General features: G+C 46.7%; 1 protein-coding gene across 2 annotated transcripts in view; it reads left to right on the top strand.

The window, feature by feature from the left end:
* The window catches only part of TRAT1 (T cell receptor associated transmembrane adaptor 1), a 268,813-nt gene that overhangs the window by 228,629 nt on the left and 24,579 nt on the right, over window positions 1–15,605 (top strand). The window lies entirely within an intron of this gene.

Genomic DNA, 15,605 nt, shown 5'->3' with positions numbered 1-15,605 from the left:
AACAGATCATGTTTTCAGGATTTCCTTAGTATTGCTCAGGTGATAATTGCTTCACCTGTGCAATACAAAGGAAATCCTGAAAACATGATCTGTTGTTGTGCCTTGAGGACTGGAGTTGGGAAACCCTGCTCTAGCCAACCTCACCAATATGGCCACTTGTTCCCACCCAGTGTTGGAGGCTTGTCCCAACCTGGTTGGGGACGACATGGATATATTGGTGGGTATGAGACACGGGCCTACCAGACCCAACAAGATGCCCCTCTTCAGTCTCACTATGGCCAGTACCCACAGCAATCCCAGGAGGCAGTACATTACCCACATCATGGGCAACAGTATGCCCCCACACAGGGCGATGTTGGGCAAAGTAGCCAGCAGCAACCACAGGCTGGTCTTCCACCTTATCCTTCCCCAACTTTCAACAATTTATAATGTAGCCATTTTGGTATTGCATAATGTTTTGTTTTTATTTTCATCTCTATGTGTGCAAATGTTATTTTAAACAAATGTTGACATCTGCAAAAAGGCCAATTTGACCCATTGCCACAGTTCTCATATGGCAATAATATGTTTGGCTTAAAAAAAAAACAACCAAAAAAATAGGCAAAAGTAAACATTTGTCTACTACATTTAACGTCTCTGTGTCAATTATAAAAAACAGTGTCAGCATACTAACATACGCTACCAATGCAAAAAAACACTCAAAGAATCATAAGGGGTAGAAATATATATATTTAGACACACATAAACAAAAAAATTATAACATAGACAAAGCATGCTCTTGCCAAGAAGTTTCACCCTCAGGTGACATAAAGTAATTTGTGAAAATATCACGCACTTTGAGCCCAGAGAGCGGTCTACGTTGAGGGTTGATAGGTGGTTTCGCCCTACGCTCATTGTCCAACCCACGCACAACACCAGCAGAGGAGGAACAATCATGTATCCTGGTAAAGTTATGAAGAACCACACAGGCTTTAACTACTTCATTAACATTTTGTTCACTCAGCTGAATGGCAGACTGGAGTACCCGCCATTTGGCACAAAGAATGCCAAAGGAGCACTCCACCAGTCGCCAAGCACGTGAATCGCGCAAGTTAAAAATTCTGCGCCGGTGGTCAAGGTTGCGCCGGGGATATGGCCTCATGACATTGCTCGTTAACTGAAACACCTCATCTGCCACAAGGACATAAAGGACAGATTCTTGAGTGGAGCCTGGTAGCTGGCGTGGTGGGGGTAGATCCAACTGGTTGGTGCTTAGCCGCCGAGCCATAATGGAAGTATTGAAGACTCAAGAGTCTCCCGTCCTTCCATAGGCCCCAATGTCAACAATTATAAACTTGTATTGAGGGTCGACCAGAGCCAACAATACAACAGAAAAGTATTGTTTATAATTGAAGAATTGGGAGCCAGAGTTCGGCGGCTTACGCACCCGGATATGTTTGCCATCAAGGGCCCCAATACAATTAGGAAAGTGGCATTCCTCCTCAAAGTCCCTTGATATCCTCAACCAGTCTTCCATCCTGGGCTCGGGCATGACGAGTTGATGTAGTCTTGACCATATCTCACTACATGTCGACCTGACTATGCCAGAAATGGTAGATCTTCCAATCAGAAACTCAAGGTGGAAGGCGGCATAAGACAGGCCAGTGGACAGGAAGCTGAATAAAAACATAAAAGGGACATTTTAGAATGCACAAATTAAACAAAAAACAGGTACATACGTACCAAACTTGTTAGGATTTCAGATCTACTAACACACACATATTTTGTTGCACAATGACTAAGTGATATTCAGTACATATTACACATAACATTCTGGTCTGAAAGTTTCAACATATCTGGAATAAGATGAGGGCATTAAAATTAGTCCATGAAGCAATAAATACATACTTTGGGCAACACATCATGAACATAGAGAATGTGGTTGTGTAGTACATACCGTAATGTGAGTAGAAGTCGCTCCTCTGCAGATATAGCTTTGCACATCCTTGTGTCCTGAAAGGTTATCCCAGGGTGCACTGTCTCCAAGAGTCGATCAAATGTTGCAAGGCTCATGCGACAATATTGGTAGAATTTTGCAGGATGCTCCCGCAGAGAAGAATAGAGGCGGTGAAAATGACCTCTTGTGAGTCGTTGCCTCAAAAGTGGATGTACCCACATGCGTCTCCTCCTCCGCGGATCCACTATCACTGGGTATGGTTGACCAAAGCGGCGTGACAAAAGCCAGTTGAAGAGAACCTGCTCAGTTGTGTTGAAAGTCAGACTGTCTGCCATGTTGCACATACAACAGCAACACACCTAGTCAAGGCAAGGTCACAAATGGACAGCCACCTGTTCCTGAGCCAATAAATAGGGTGCAGGCTAATGATTTAAATAGTTAGCAGGCCTCAAAACCGTTAAATGTCCATTTTGCAAGCCTGCGAGAAAATCTCGCAATACGGATTCCATACGTATTACATACGGATGCTGACATGCGCAAAATACTCGACCACACCTTGCTTACGGATGACATACGGAGCACAATTTAGGGGTCATTCATGTGTATTACGCATGTAAACTACGGACCGTATTTTGCGTCGGTTAGTGTGACCCCGGCCTCATACTGGCTACATGATGCCTTATCTATCTACCTCTTCTTATGCTAACTGATATGTTCACACCATTATACTTTTGGGATATGCTTCATCTGTTCTGTATTGATTTATGCTGACCACTATATGTCTATATTTTTTTATATATGTGCATTTGCGGTTTTTCCTCAAAAATTTATATTTTGTAGGAATGCACCAGCATCTATTTAAATGAGTTACTAGTCTTATACACAAATATTATTTTTCAAGCACTCTTCATATATACTCATATATATATATTTTTTTTTTCGTGCATGTTACCTCTTGTTGATTTTTTTGTAGTGCCCTCACTTTTAATAATTATGCTGATATTTTTAAAGCATTTTAATCGATTTCAATAAAGATTATAATATTTTAGGCATGGCTTCTTCTTGCTTTTTGGACGATATTTAGAAAAAGCCTACTGGGAACAATGAATCTTATTAATTTAGTCTGGCATTTTGCATGCAATCTTAATGAACAGGACTGCTGAGGTAAGATGAACCTAATTCATTAAGAGATGCACACCACTTAATGAATTAGGTGCATCTTACAACTGGTGTATATTTCTGGCAATATATATGCCACTAAAGAACATTTTGATGAATTTGTTGAATTCATCACACCCCATCCCATCCCATATCTGCCCATTTTGGCAAAGCTAGGCAAGGCTGGCTTAAAAGAAGTAAAAATTGCTACATTTTTGCTCAAGTTTGAAGGTTATCATTGTATATATGAAAAAAATCATCAATACAGTATAGAGTTGTGACTGAGAAGGGTTATAAAACTTAGCTTTTAATCATATGTTAAATAACTCAAAAGACATATGACAAAGGTGCACTTCAGTAATTCAGATACTGAGAACACAAAAACATAAACCCCACATATCTCTAATTTGATAAATCTTTAAATTGCATATAATCTCTTTCTATTGTCTCGATGCGTTTCGTCACTCTCTATTTAATGACTTATCAGAAGACACTATGAAATATATCCATAAGTAAGGATAGTGTATGTGGTGCCCCTGAGGGTCCGGTCGCCACAGAGGTACTGCACCTCATCCAGAGGTGTGGCATCCCACCCTCAGGTAAGGAGGGATCACCACCCAGGACTCCTGACACTGCACTCAACACACACACTAGCTAGTCAGGGCACCTGAGCGTACCCTTCGGGAGGATGGCCTCATCCCAGACTGGCTAGGAAAGAGTGTGGGGGGTTAGTGTGCAAGGTAGGTAGAGTGGGAGGAGCTTAGGTAGTGGAGTGATAGTTGGGCATCCAATCAGATTGGGAAAGGTGACAGTTGGTGGGAGGAGCTAGTTCTGAGGTAAAGAGATCCTTCCAGAAACTAGTCAGTCGGTGACAGGACAGCAGAGGAGCAGGACTGACATAGTGAGAGTCCGAGTCAGTGAGAGAAACATCTAGAAGGCGCTCCTAGGAGAAGAGAAGGGGTCTTTGGGACACGGATTGTGTGATAATTCACCCGTGGGGCCCGCATCCTGGAAAGGAAGGACAAGGCTGCAGTGAGGGAACCGGCCCCTGAGGCTAGTGGGGTACTACAAGGCTCAGCTAGAAAGCCGGAGGCCGAGGTAACTTTAAGTGCCTCAGCCACAACCGTATACATTCCTGGCAATGGTGTCTGTAGAGGATCCCGGGGCCTGACCCACGTCGCTCGGTGAGATCTGTGGCTGCCAGCTTGGGGACACTGTATGCGAAGGCGCAGGGCAGGAGAGAGAGGAGAATACAGCGCAGAGAGACGGCCTAGAAAGGTTAACACAAAGAGGAGTCCTGAAAGGTGTACCCAATTTACCTGGGAGTTGGCTGGACCCCTCACCCGGAGGACACAGTACCAAGTGGGTCATCGTGTTACAAGAAGCCTGAGTAAAAACCCAGAAACTGCACCCAACTGTGTCCTTTGTCTTATTTTACAACTGCCTGCCTCACACGGCAAACACCATCACCGTCACCGGCTCAACTGCCCTGGGACCCAGCTCTACCTGTGGAGAGCTTTACCATCCCCGCTGCCCTAACACCGTCCCAGAGGATCTGCAGAACAGCGTCGGCTTAACACCTGTATTGCCGAATACCACAGGTGGCGTCACGAATCCCCTTTTCCCCTATTAATAATCCTACCATCTTCCCCCTTCATTTGAACTTCCATCATCGACATTGGACCCCCAGGACCGGGTCACCATCACCACCGTGACACGCTTCCCTGTAAAAGGAACCAAAAACAGAGGGAAGTTTTTACAGTAGTAAAAAAGACATTTTATTAAAACAGACATTTTATTTGATACATCATAAAATTAGTACTCATAAAGATCATAATAGTCCAAAACAGAGATGTATAGATGTATAAATGTATAAATTAGTACTCATAAAGATCATAATAGTCCAAAACAGAGATGTATAGATGCAAAAAAGGTAACTGCCAACAACAGGATCACTTAAAGACAAAACTATGGGATAGAGATGTAATTACATCAAAGAAATATTCATGCAACTGGAGGTAACAAATAACTCCTTATCTTGGGAAACTGTGCACATGAACTGTTAGGCGTCGGGTTCCTGCCACTGCACAGCAGGAATCCACAGCCTTGCACCCAGCGGTCTCCCATTCTTCTTCGGCCGCAGGGGAGCCTGCTCAGCAGATTCGTCGGTCCCGGCGCTCTGCCCAGGCTAACTCCATGGGTTTGCTTGCTGCTGCCACCTCTGGCACAGCTATGACAATGCATGCAGCTCAGCAGCGAGATTCTCCAGGGACTAAGTCCTCATGTCAGGCCACTGAGCATGCCCGTGGAGTGATCTCTCATTGGACATCGAGGGTCACTTGCTCAGGTCCTGCTCGTGATCGGATTGGCCCATCCGAGAAGCCAGGAAGGTCCTGGACGCTCGTGGCTATAAAAGGTTTGCATGGCCGCTCGGCCATGCGCTAGGATAGACTGTATTTACAGACTATGTGGAGTGAGTGATGTATGTACGTATGAATGTCTCTGGTGAATGACTCATTAAGAAACCCCTACCCTTGGTACGCATGTGTTGTGCAGCCTAGCCTGCTAGCGCCCAGGCTTAGGTCTAGGTGTTATGAATGGGAAACTGAGAGGAAAAAGACAACAAGCTAAGTCTCAGAAAACCAGAGAAGTTGGTAACTATGCAGATTGCAGATCCCTGATCTTAACCGCACAACTAGAAGCAGTTGTGGAGCGTTCCTATGTTGGTCCTAGACGACTCGTCACAACCGGAGAACTACATAAGCCTAAAGCAGGAAAAGAGGAAAACTAACTGCCCCAGAGCAGACCCCAAAGGAAAGACAGCCCCCCACAAGTATTGATGGTGAAACAAGATGAAACTACAAACATAGGCAGGAAAGTAGGCTGAGCAAACGATGGGGCCCGGCTAACTAAAAAGGACAGAAAAGGAAAGACACTGTCTGCAATCTGCCAAAAAAACCTACAAAAATATTGTCCAACACTTCTGATAGCAAAATTAACTCTGAAGTCACTAGACTTCTAAACCTATATCAGCACTCTGAAATATTCTGAGACAGAGCAAAAGGAGACCAATCTAATAAGGGACAAAAAGCAGATTGGCAAATACTGATTAATAGGAGTGGAATTTCAGCATAGCCACAGCAGGGGCAGTCTGATTATACAAAAAACTGAATTGACCAACAAGCGCAAGTGTGAACAATAGCAAAAAACAAACTTAACTTGAGAAGGCTGGAAGAGAGCTGAAGTCCAGGACCTGAGAAGCAGACTGAATCACAAGCACCCGGATAGGGCATCGGCTGTCTTATATCCAGTCTGATACTCCAGAGATCCAATCGTTATCTTCCTCATCAGGTGGCAAATCACTACCACTTAAACCAACAGCACTACCTCCTGTCACCACCAGAGGGAGAACGGAATGAGAACTCTCAACTGGTGGAGCAGAAAATGAGTTCATGACAGTACCCCCCCCTTGAGGAGGGGTCACCGAACCCTCATCCATGCCACCAGACCGATCAGGATGGGCCCGGTGAAAAGCACAAACCAATTTATTGGCATGAATATCAGAGGCAAAGACCCAAGAATTATCCTCCTTGCCGTAACCCTTCCATTTGACCAAATACTGGAGTCTCCGTCGAACCAAACGAAAATCCAATATTTTCTCTACCTCATATTCCACATTGCCTTTAACCAATACAGGATGAGGAGGTGCCGCCACAGGAACTACTGGCTCAACAAACCTTTTCAACAGTGACTTGTGAAATACATTATGGATTTTGAACATAACTGGAAGAGCCAATCGAAAAGAAACAGGATTAAGAATCTCCAAAATCTTATAAGGTCCAATAAAACATGGCTTAAATTTTGGAGATGCAACCGTCATAGGAATATTCTAAGACGACAGCCAAACCATATCACCCACTTTAAACCGGGGACCAATGGTCCTACGCCGGTTGGAAAAACGCTGGGCCTTTTCCTGAGAGAGTGACAACTTATCCACCACTTGGTCCCATATCTGCTGCATTCTCACAACCACAGTGTCCACACCTGGGCAGGACGAATATTTCACTTGCCCTGAAGAGAATCGAGGATTAAACCCAAAATTACAGAAAAAGGGTGACATCAGAGTGGCAGAACTAGCTCTATTATTCAGCTCAAATTCGGCCAAGGGCAAAAATGAGACCCAATCATCTTGATCAGCAGATATAAAACACCTTAAATAAGACTCCAGGGTCTGGTTTGTTCTCTCAGTCTGCCCATTGGTCTTGGGATGAAACGCGGAGGAGAAGGATAACTGAATTCCCAGATTGGAACAAAAGGCTTTCCAGAATATGGAAACAAACTGGACCCTTCTATCGGACACAATGTTCTCAGGAATCCCGTGTAACCGAACCACCTGTTGTAAAAACAAGGGCAACATCTCAGCGGAAGATGGCAACTTTGGAAGTGGTACAAGATCGACCATCTTAGAAAATCTATCACAAATCACCCAGATAACAGTCATTTTCTGAGAGACAGGAAGATCAGAAATAAAATCCATTGAGATATGGGTCCATGGCCTCTTGGGCACCGGCAGGGTCATCAGCAACCCACTGGAACGAGAAAAGGGCTTAGACCGAGAACAAGTCCCACAGGACTGTACAAATTCCTGACATCACGAGATAAGGCAGGCCACCTAAACGACCGACTCACCAAATCTCTGGTACCAAAAATACCCGGATGACCAGCCAATGCGGAGCAATGGACTTCAGACATCACTCTCTTTCTCCACAGGTCAGGAACATACAATCTTCCCATAGGGCAATGCTCAGGTTTATCCTCCTGAAATTCCTCCAGGGCGTGTCTCAAATCGGGCGTAATGGCAGAAAGAACTACCCCCTCACCTAGGATAGTAGTAGGCTCGGTCACATTAAGAGAATCAGCAAAGAAACTCCTAGAAAGGGCGTCTTCCTTAACATTCTTAGTGCCCGGAAGAAAAGAGACCACAAAATTTAAACGCGTGAAAAACAAGGCCCATCTAGTCTGTCTAGGATCCAAGCGTTTGGCCGACTCCAGATAAATCAGATTCTTGTGATCGGTGAGGACCACAAATTGATGTCTAGCTCCCTCCAACCAATGTCTCCACTCCTCAAATGCCCATTTCATTGCCAACAATTCCCGATTCCCCACATCATAGTTGCGTTCAGATGGGTAAAACTTTCGAGAAAAGAAGGCACAGGGATTCATCTTAGAAGTCACAGGGTCTTTTTGGGACAACACAGCTCCTGCACCAATCTCAGAAGCGTCCACCTCCACTTGAAATGGAAGTGAGACATCAGGTTGCCGTAAAACTGGAGCTGAAGTAAATCTCCGCTTAAACTCCTGAAATGCTGAGACAGGAGACCAATTCCGCACATCAGCTCCCTTCTTGGTCAGATCAGTCAGTGGTTTGACAATACTAGAAAAATTACCTATAAATTTACGATAGAAATTAGAAAAACCCGAAAACTTCTGGAGAGCCTTCAAAGAAGTAGGCTGAACCCAATCATAAATGGCCTGTACCTTGGCTGGGTCCATTTCAATAGTCGATGGAGACAAGATAAATCCCAAAAATGAAATCCTCTGTACACCAAACAGGCACTTCGATCCCTTAACAAACAGGGAATTCTCCCTCAAATTCCGGGACACAGTCAGGACATGTTCCACATGGGAATCCCAATCGCTAGAAAAGATCAAAATATCATCCAGATAGATGATCAAAAACTTATCCACAAAGTCTCGGAAAATATCATTCATAAAGGATTGGAAGACAGAAGGGGCATTAGAGAGCCCAAAAGGCATCACCAGGTACTCAAAATGTCCCTCCGGAGTATTAAACGCCGTCTTCCATTCATCCCTGTGCTTAATGCGAATAAGATTATACGCCCCCTGAGGTCAAGTTTAGTAAACCAGCAGGCACTCTTAACTCTGGAGAATAAATCAGACATCAGAGGTAACGGGTACTGATATTTAACCGTCATCTTGTTAATGAAACGATAATCAATACACGGTTTTAATGAACCAAATGAACCATCTTTCTTGGCCACAAAAAAAAACAGCGCCTAACGGTGACGAGGATGGTCTAATATGACCCTTCTCCAATGACTCCTTAATATAGGATCGCATAGCATCATGTTCGGGTACAGATAAGTTGAAAAGCCGACCCTTGGGAAATTTACACCCAGGTATCAACTCAATTGCACAGTCATAACTCCTATGAGGAGGCAAAGACGCAGACTTACGCTCACTAAAAACATCAGAGAAATCAGCCAGATAATCAGGAATATCATGAGACTGAGGAGAGGTGGAGAAAACAGGAGCGTCCCTAAGAACACACTGACAACCCCAACTCACCACAGACACAGATTTCCAATCCAAAACTGGGTTATGAGTTTGCAACCAGGGGAACCCCAGGACAATAGTATCATGCAAATTATGCAGCACCAAAATTTACAATTTTCTTGGTGGTCTGGGGCAACTCGCATTATCACCTGGGTCCAAAACTGAGGTTTATTCTCCGCCAAAGGAGTGGCATCAATACACCTCAGAGGAATGGGCATCTGCAGAGGCGTCATGGACAAACCAAAATGTTTAGCAAAGTCTAAATCCATCAGATTCAGAGCTGCTCCTGAATACACAAAATCCTTAGTGGAAAATGTGGACAAAGAGCAGATCAGAGTAATTGCCAAAAGGAACTTAGGTTGTATACTGCCCACAGCAAATGTGTGTGCAAAACGTTTCTCTCGTTTAGGGCAGACAGAAATAGTATGAGAGGCGTCTCCACAGAAAAAACACAGCTTATTACGCCTTCTAAACTCCCGACGTTGCACCCTAGACAAAACCCCATCACATTGCATAGGTTCAGACATTTGTTCAAAAGGTGGCTGCGCCTCCCGTGTAGTTTTACGTTCACGTAAACACCGATCAACTTGAATGGCTAATGACATAGAGCCATCCAGACCAGATGGAACAGGAAATCCCACCATAACATCTTTTACTGTCTCTGACAAACCTTTCCGAAAGAGAGCTGCCAATGCACTATCATTCCATGTAGTGAGGACCGCCCACTTTCGGAACTTTTGACAGTACAACTCTGCAGGATCCTGACCCTGGTTTAATGCCAACAGGATTCTCTCAGCTTGATCAACGGCATTAGGTTCATCATACAACAACCCCAAGGCCTGATAAAATGCATCCACATTAGTCAGAATAGGATTTTCAGGTGTCAGAGAAAAAGCCCAATCTTGGGGATCACCGCGCAGCAAGGAGATGACAATTTTAACCTGCTGCACAGAGCTCCCCGATGAGTTAGGCTTCAAAGCAAGAAATAATTTACAATTATTCTTAAAATTCAGAAATTTAAACCGATCCCCAGAAAACACATCAGGAGTAGGAATCTTGGGTTCAGCAGCATGTGACTGAATAAGGTAGGTGGAAATTCCCTGTACTTCAGCAGCAAGCTGCTCCACACGATCAGACAGTTGCTTAATCTCCATTAGGAAAAAATCCTCCTACGGCCCCAGAGAAAAAGAGGAAAAAATACATAATAAAAAAAAATAAATTCTGACACTTTTTTTTTTCTTTCTCTAACAATTCTTTCCTGCTTTTGAGTACCCTAGAATCTGCGGTATGGCTGGTGATTCTGTTATGAATGGGAAACCGAGGAGGAAAAAAAGACAACAAGCTAAGTCTCCGAAATCCAGAGAAGTTGGTAACTATGCAGATTGCAGATCCCTGATCTTAATCGCACAACTAGAAGCAGTCGTGGAGCGTTCCTACGCTGGTTCTAGACGCCTCATCACAACCGGAGAACTACATAAGCCTAAAGCAGGTAAAGAGGAAAACTAACTGCCCCAGACCCCAAAGGAAAGACAGCCCCCCCACAAGTATTGACGGTGAAATAAGATGAAACTACAAACAAAGGCAGGAAAATAGGCTGAGCAAACGATGGGGCCCGGCTAAATAAAAAGGACAGAAAAGGAAAGACACTGTCTGCAATCTGCCAAAAAAAACCTACAAAAATATTGTCCAACACTTCTGATAGCAAAATTAACCCTGAAGTCACTAGACTTCTAAACCTGTATCAGCACTCTGAAATATTCTGAGACAGAGCAAAAAAATCTGATAAGGGACAAAAAGCAGATTGGCACATACTGATTAATAGGAGTAGAATTTCAGCATAGCCCCAGCAGGGGCAGGCTGATTACACAAAAAACTGAATTGACCAACAAGCGCAAGTGTGAACAATAGCAAAAAACAAACTTAACTTGAGAAGACTGGAAGAGAGCTGAAGTCCAGGACCTGAGAAGCAGACTGAATCACCAGCACCCGGATAGGGCGTCGGCTGTCTTATATCCAGTCTGATTCTCCAGAGATCCAATCGTTATCTTCCTCAAAACGTGGCAAGTCACTACCACTTAAACCAACAGCACTACCTCCTGTCACCACCAGAGGGAGAACGGAAGGGGAACTCTCAACTGGTGGAGCAGAAAATGAGCTCATGACATCTAGGTAGGACAGAGGTTGAGTCAGGCATCAGTCCTCACCAGGGACTCGGCACGCCTCAGTGCATGTGCTCCACTTCATAGCCAGCCCTAACATTATCCTAGCGCCAGGGTTTGGCTAGTAATGGTGGATGAACAGCGACTGCTGCAGTACATCCGGCAGCTGCAGGGCAGGTTAGCAGCTCTCGAGCGTCCAGCCTCAGCTGCGGATGCTACTGCGGTTGCTGTTCAGGCAGCCACAGAGGCTGTCTCCCGTGTGACCACTGCCATCCCTGCCCCGACTTTGTCCCACCTCCCACTGCCCGAGAAGTTCTTGGGTGATAGTGCCTCTTGTAGGGGTTTCGTGAGCCAGTGCTCGATACAGCTGGAGCTGCTGGCAGCACGATTCCCCTCCGAGCGGGCCAAAGTGGGATTTATTATTTCCCTCTTGTCAGGCAGGGCTTTGGAGCAGGCCACACCGCTGTGGGAGCGAGATGATCATGTGGTTCCTGGACACTCTGAAGCATGTCTTCCTGGGACCGCGAGTCACCCATGACACCGCGCTTCGGCTGCTGGCATTGTCACAGGGTTCGTCCATGGTCAGCCACTTTGCCAACCAGTTCCGGACGCTGGCCTCGGAATTAGAGTGGCCAGATAAGGTCCTTATTCCGGCATTCTGGAGAGGTTTGGCTGGCCATGTGAAGGACGCTCTGGCCACCAGGGACATTCCTGCTACACTGGATGAGCTTATCACCGTCTCCACCCGTATAGACCTTCACTTTGCCGAGCGAAGGTTGGAGCGGACCCAGTGTAGGCAGAGGTTTAGGTTGGTACCCAGTTTTGCTAAACCTCTGGAATCTCCTGATCGGGTGTCCGAGTGTCAGGGGGCTTCCCGCGAGGGATCCAGGCTCCGGCCTGCTCGAGCCCCTGTGATCTGTCATGGTTGCCGGCAGTCCGGTAACTTTGCCAACCAGTGCCCACAGCGGCTGGGAAGATGCTCGCTCCTAGTGGCCTTAGGAGGCGGCTCACTAGAATCCGCGGCGGTTTCCCCCAAGTTGTCCTTTATGGGGACACTTGGGTTTGGTTCTTCCACTCTGGCGGTGGAGGTTTGCGTGGATTCCGGAGGTCAATTTTTTGTCATCTGCCTTCGCTCAATGGCACGCTATACCCCTGGTTATGATGTCTACACCAGTCACCGTCAGAGTAGTGAATGGCTCGACTCTGCCCTCACAGATTACCCACCAAACCGCTCCACTGTTACTCTCGGTGTCTCCATCTCATCAGGAAACAATATCCCTCCTCATCATGCCCGAGGGTATAGACCACGAATTTCTAAGGGTCCCCTGGTTACTGTATCAATCTCCCCATATAGAGTGGTCCTCGGGGAGAATTCTTGGTTGGAGTAAGTCAAGTGAGGGAACCCCATTCTCTCAAAGCGGTGCAGCGCTTTATGGGGTTCATAAATTACTATCTCCAATTCATTCCCCACTTCTCAACTTTGGTAGCGTCCTTGGTAGCCCTCACCAAGAAGGGTGCAAACCCCAAGTTGTAGTCAGAACCTGTATCCAAGGCCTTCTCCTCTATTAAATCCCATTTCGCTAGTGCTCTCATTCTACATCGCCCCGATGTGGATAAACCCTTCATTCTGGAGGTGGATGCCTCTTCCGTTGGTGCTGGAGCGGTCCTATTCCAGAAGGACTTGCAAGGTCGGAAGCACCCATGCTTCTTCTTCTCCAAGACCTTCACACCGGCGGAGAGGAATTATTCCATCGGGGACCGGGAGTTGCTAGCAATGAAGTTGGCCTTTTCAGAGTGGAGACACCTCCTGGAGGGGGCTCACCACCCTTTCCAGGTGTTCACCGACCACAAGAATTTGGTCTATTTACAAACAGCCCAGTGGCTGAATTCTCGCCAGGCCAGATGGTCCTTGTTCTTCTCCCGTTTCCACTTCACCCTGCATTTTCTCTCCGGGGAGAACGTCCGGGCCGATGCTCTCTCATGCTCCGTGGTGTCATCGGAGGAGCAGCCTCGGCTGATAGTCCTATCTGAGAGCCTGAGGACCGTGGCTCCGGTCGCCCTCGAGTCTGTACCTCCTGGCAAGACTTTTGTCCCTGCCCATCTGCGACCGGAGGTCCTCTCTTGGGCTCATTCGTCCAGGCTGGGTGGACATTTTGGGACCAAACGGACCTCTGAGCTTCTGGCGAGGACCTACTGGTGGCCGCATATGGCCTGTGACGTCAGTGACTATATACGGGCGTGCGTCTCTTGCGCCCAGAATCGTCCCTCTCGGCAGTGGCCCGCTGGGTTACTCTACCCTCTGCCGGTTACTGACAGGCCCTGGGAATTGGTCGGTATGGACTTTGTGGTGGGCCTGCCCAAGTCCAGTGGCAGCACCGTCATTTGGGTGGTCACCGATCATTTCTCCAAGATGGTGAATCTGGTACCACTCTCTCGGCTACCTTTGGCACGGGGCCTGGCAGCGTTGTTTATTAAACATGTTTTCCGCCTGCACGGCATGCCGGATAAGATTGTCAGCGACCGGGGTCCTCAGTTTGCGTCTTGGTTCTGGAGAGAGCTCTGTTCTCTGCTCAGCATAGAGCTAAATCTCTCCTCAGCCTATCATCCCGAGACGAACGGGTTGGTTGAGAGAGCCAACCAGACCCTGGTGACATATCTGCGACATTTTGTCTCGGCTAGGCAGGATGATTGGGCACTCTTGCTGCCGTGGGCGGAGTTCACCTTGAACAACGCTGTGGCCGACTCCACCGGTCAGACCCCATTCCTCTTAAATTACGACCAGCATCCGCGCGTCCCCGTGCCGTCCACCGACTCTAGGGTGGCAGATTGGGCGGTGGAGGCACGTGACATTTGGGATCACACGCAGGATGCTATCCGGGCCTCCAAGGAGAGAATGAGGACCTCCGCTGATGCACACCGGCGCGCTGCTCCGACTTTTGCCCCTGGCGACTTGGTGTGGCTCTCCACCCGAAACATCAGGCTGCGAGTAGAGTCCGCACCACGCTACATTGGCCCCTTCAAGGTCCTCGAGCAGATCAGCTCTGTGGTCTACTGTCTGGCCCTTCCACCACACTTGGCTATCTCTGATACATTCCACGTGTCCCACCTTAAGCCTGTTCACTTGTCCCGGCTCTCTGAGTCATCTGCCGGGACATCAGACTTGTCTTCGGACGAGTTTGAGGTCAATGCCATCGTGGGATGCAAGGTGATGCGGGGCAAAAAGTTTTATTTGGTGGATTGGAAGGGTCATGGTCCAGAAGCTCAGACCTGGGAGCCAGTGGAGAACATCCACGCTCCGTTCCTCATTGTGGCGTTTGAGCGTAGCGAGGCTCAGAGGGGAGGGGGCCCTAGGAGGGGGGGGGAAATGTTAGGCGTCGGGTTCCTGCCACTGCACAGCAGGAATCCAGAGCCTTGCACCCAGCAGTCTCCCATTCTTCTTCGGCCGCAGTGGAGCCTGCTCAGCAGATTCGTCGGTCCCGGCGCTCTGCCCAGGCCAACTCCATGGGTTTGCTTGCTGCTTGACAGAGAGTGTCAAATGTGCAAATAAGGACCTAATGGTCACAAAGGAGATCAATGAGTCAATGTAAACATAGCAGCTGATGGAAAGATACCTGACCTGCTATTGAAGAGGCTCATGCGAAACACGTGTGGGGGAGCCTTTGCCACTTTGACACTCTCTGTCTATATACCTGTGAACTTTAGTCACTTTATTTATGGCTCTTAATACATCACTGTCACTAGGCATTACTCCTGGATTATTTTGTCTCCATCTGGAGATTTAAAAGCCCCTGTAAAATTCTACCTAGGGCTCTAGATGAGTGTTGCCACATTGTATAAGAATTGAAAATCATTATGCACTTTGCATTTTTAACATATTTCTTTATTATATGACTATCATTATTGAGCCATGTGAACACTGTTTTTTTTTTCAAAATTTTTTGGGACGTCTGTTAGGGGAATATATACATCTTGTATAGCAGCTCTTTCAAATAGCC

Source organism: Dendrobates tinctorius, unplaced genomic scaffold (assembly GCF_039654945.1).
Source record: "Dendrobates tinctorius isolate UK_male_01 unplaced genomic scaffold, ASM3965494v1 ptg000091l, whole genome shotgun sequence".
NCBI lineage: Eukaryota > Metazoa > Chordata > Amphibia > Anura > Dendrobatidae > Dendrobates > Dendrobates tinctorius.
Note: the sequence above shows the minus strand (reverse complement) of the source record. Positions and strands in the feature narration are given on the sequence as shown.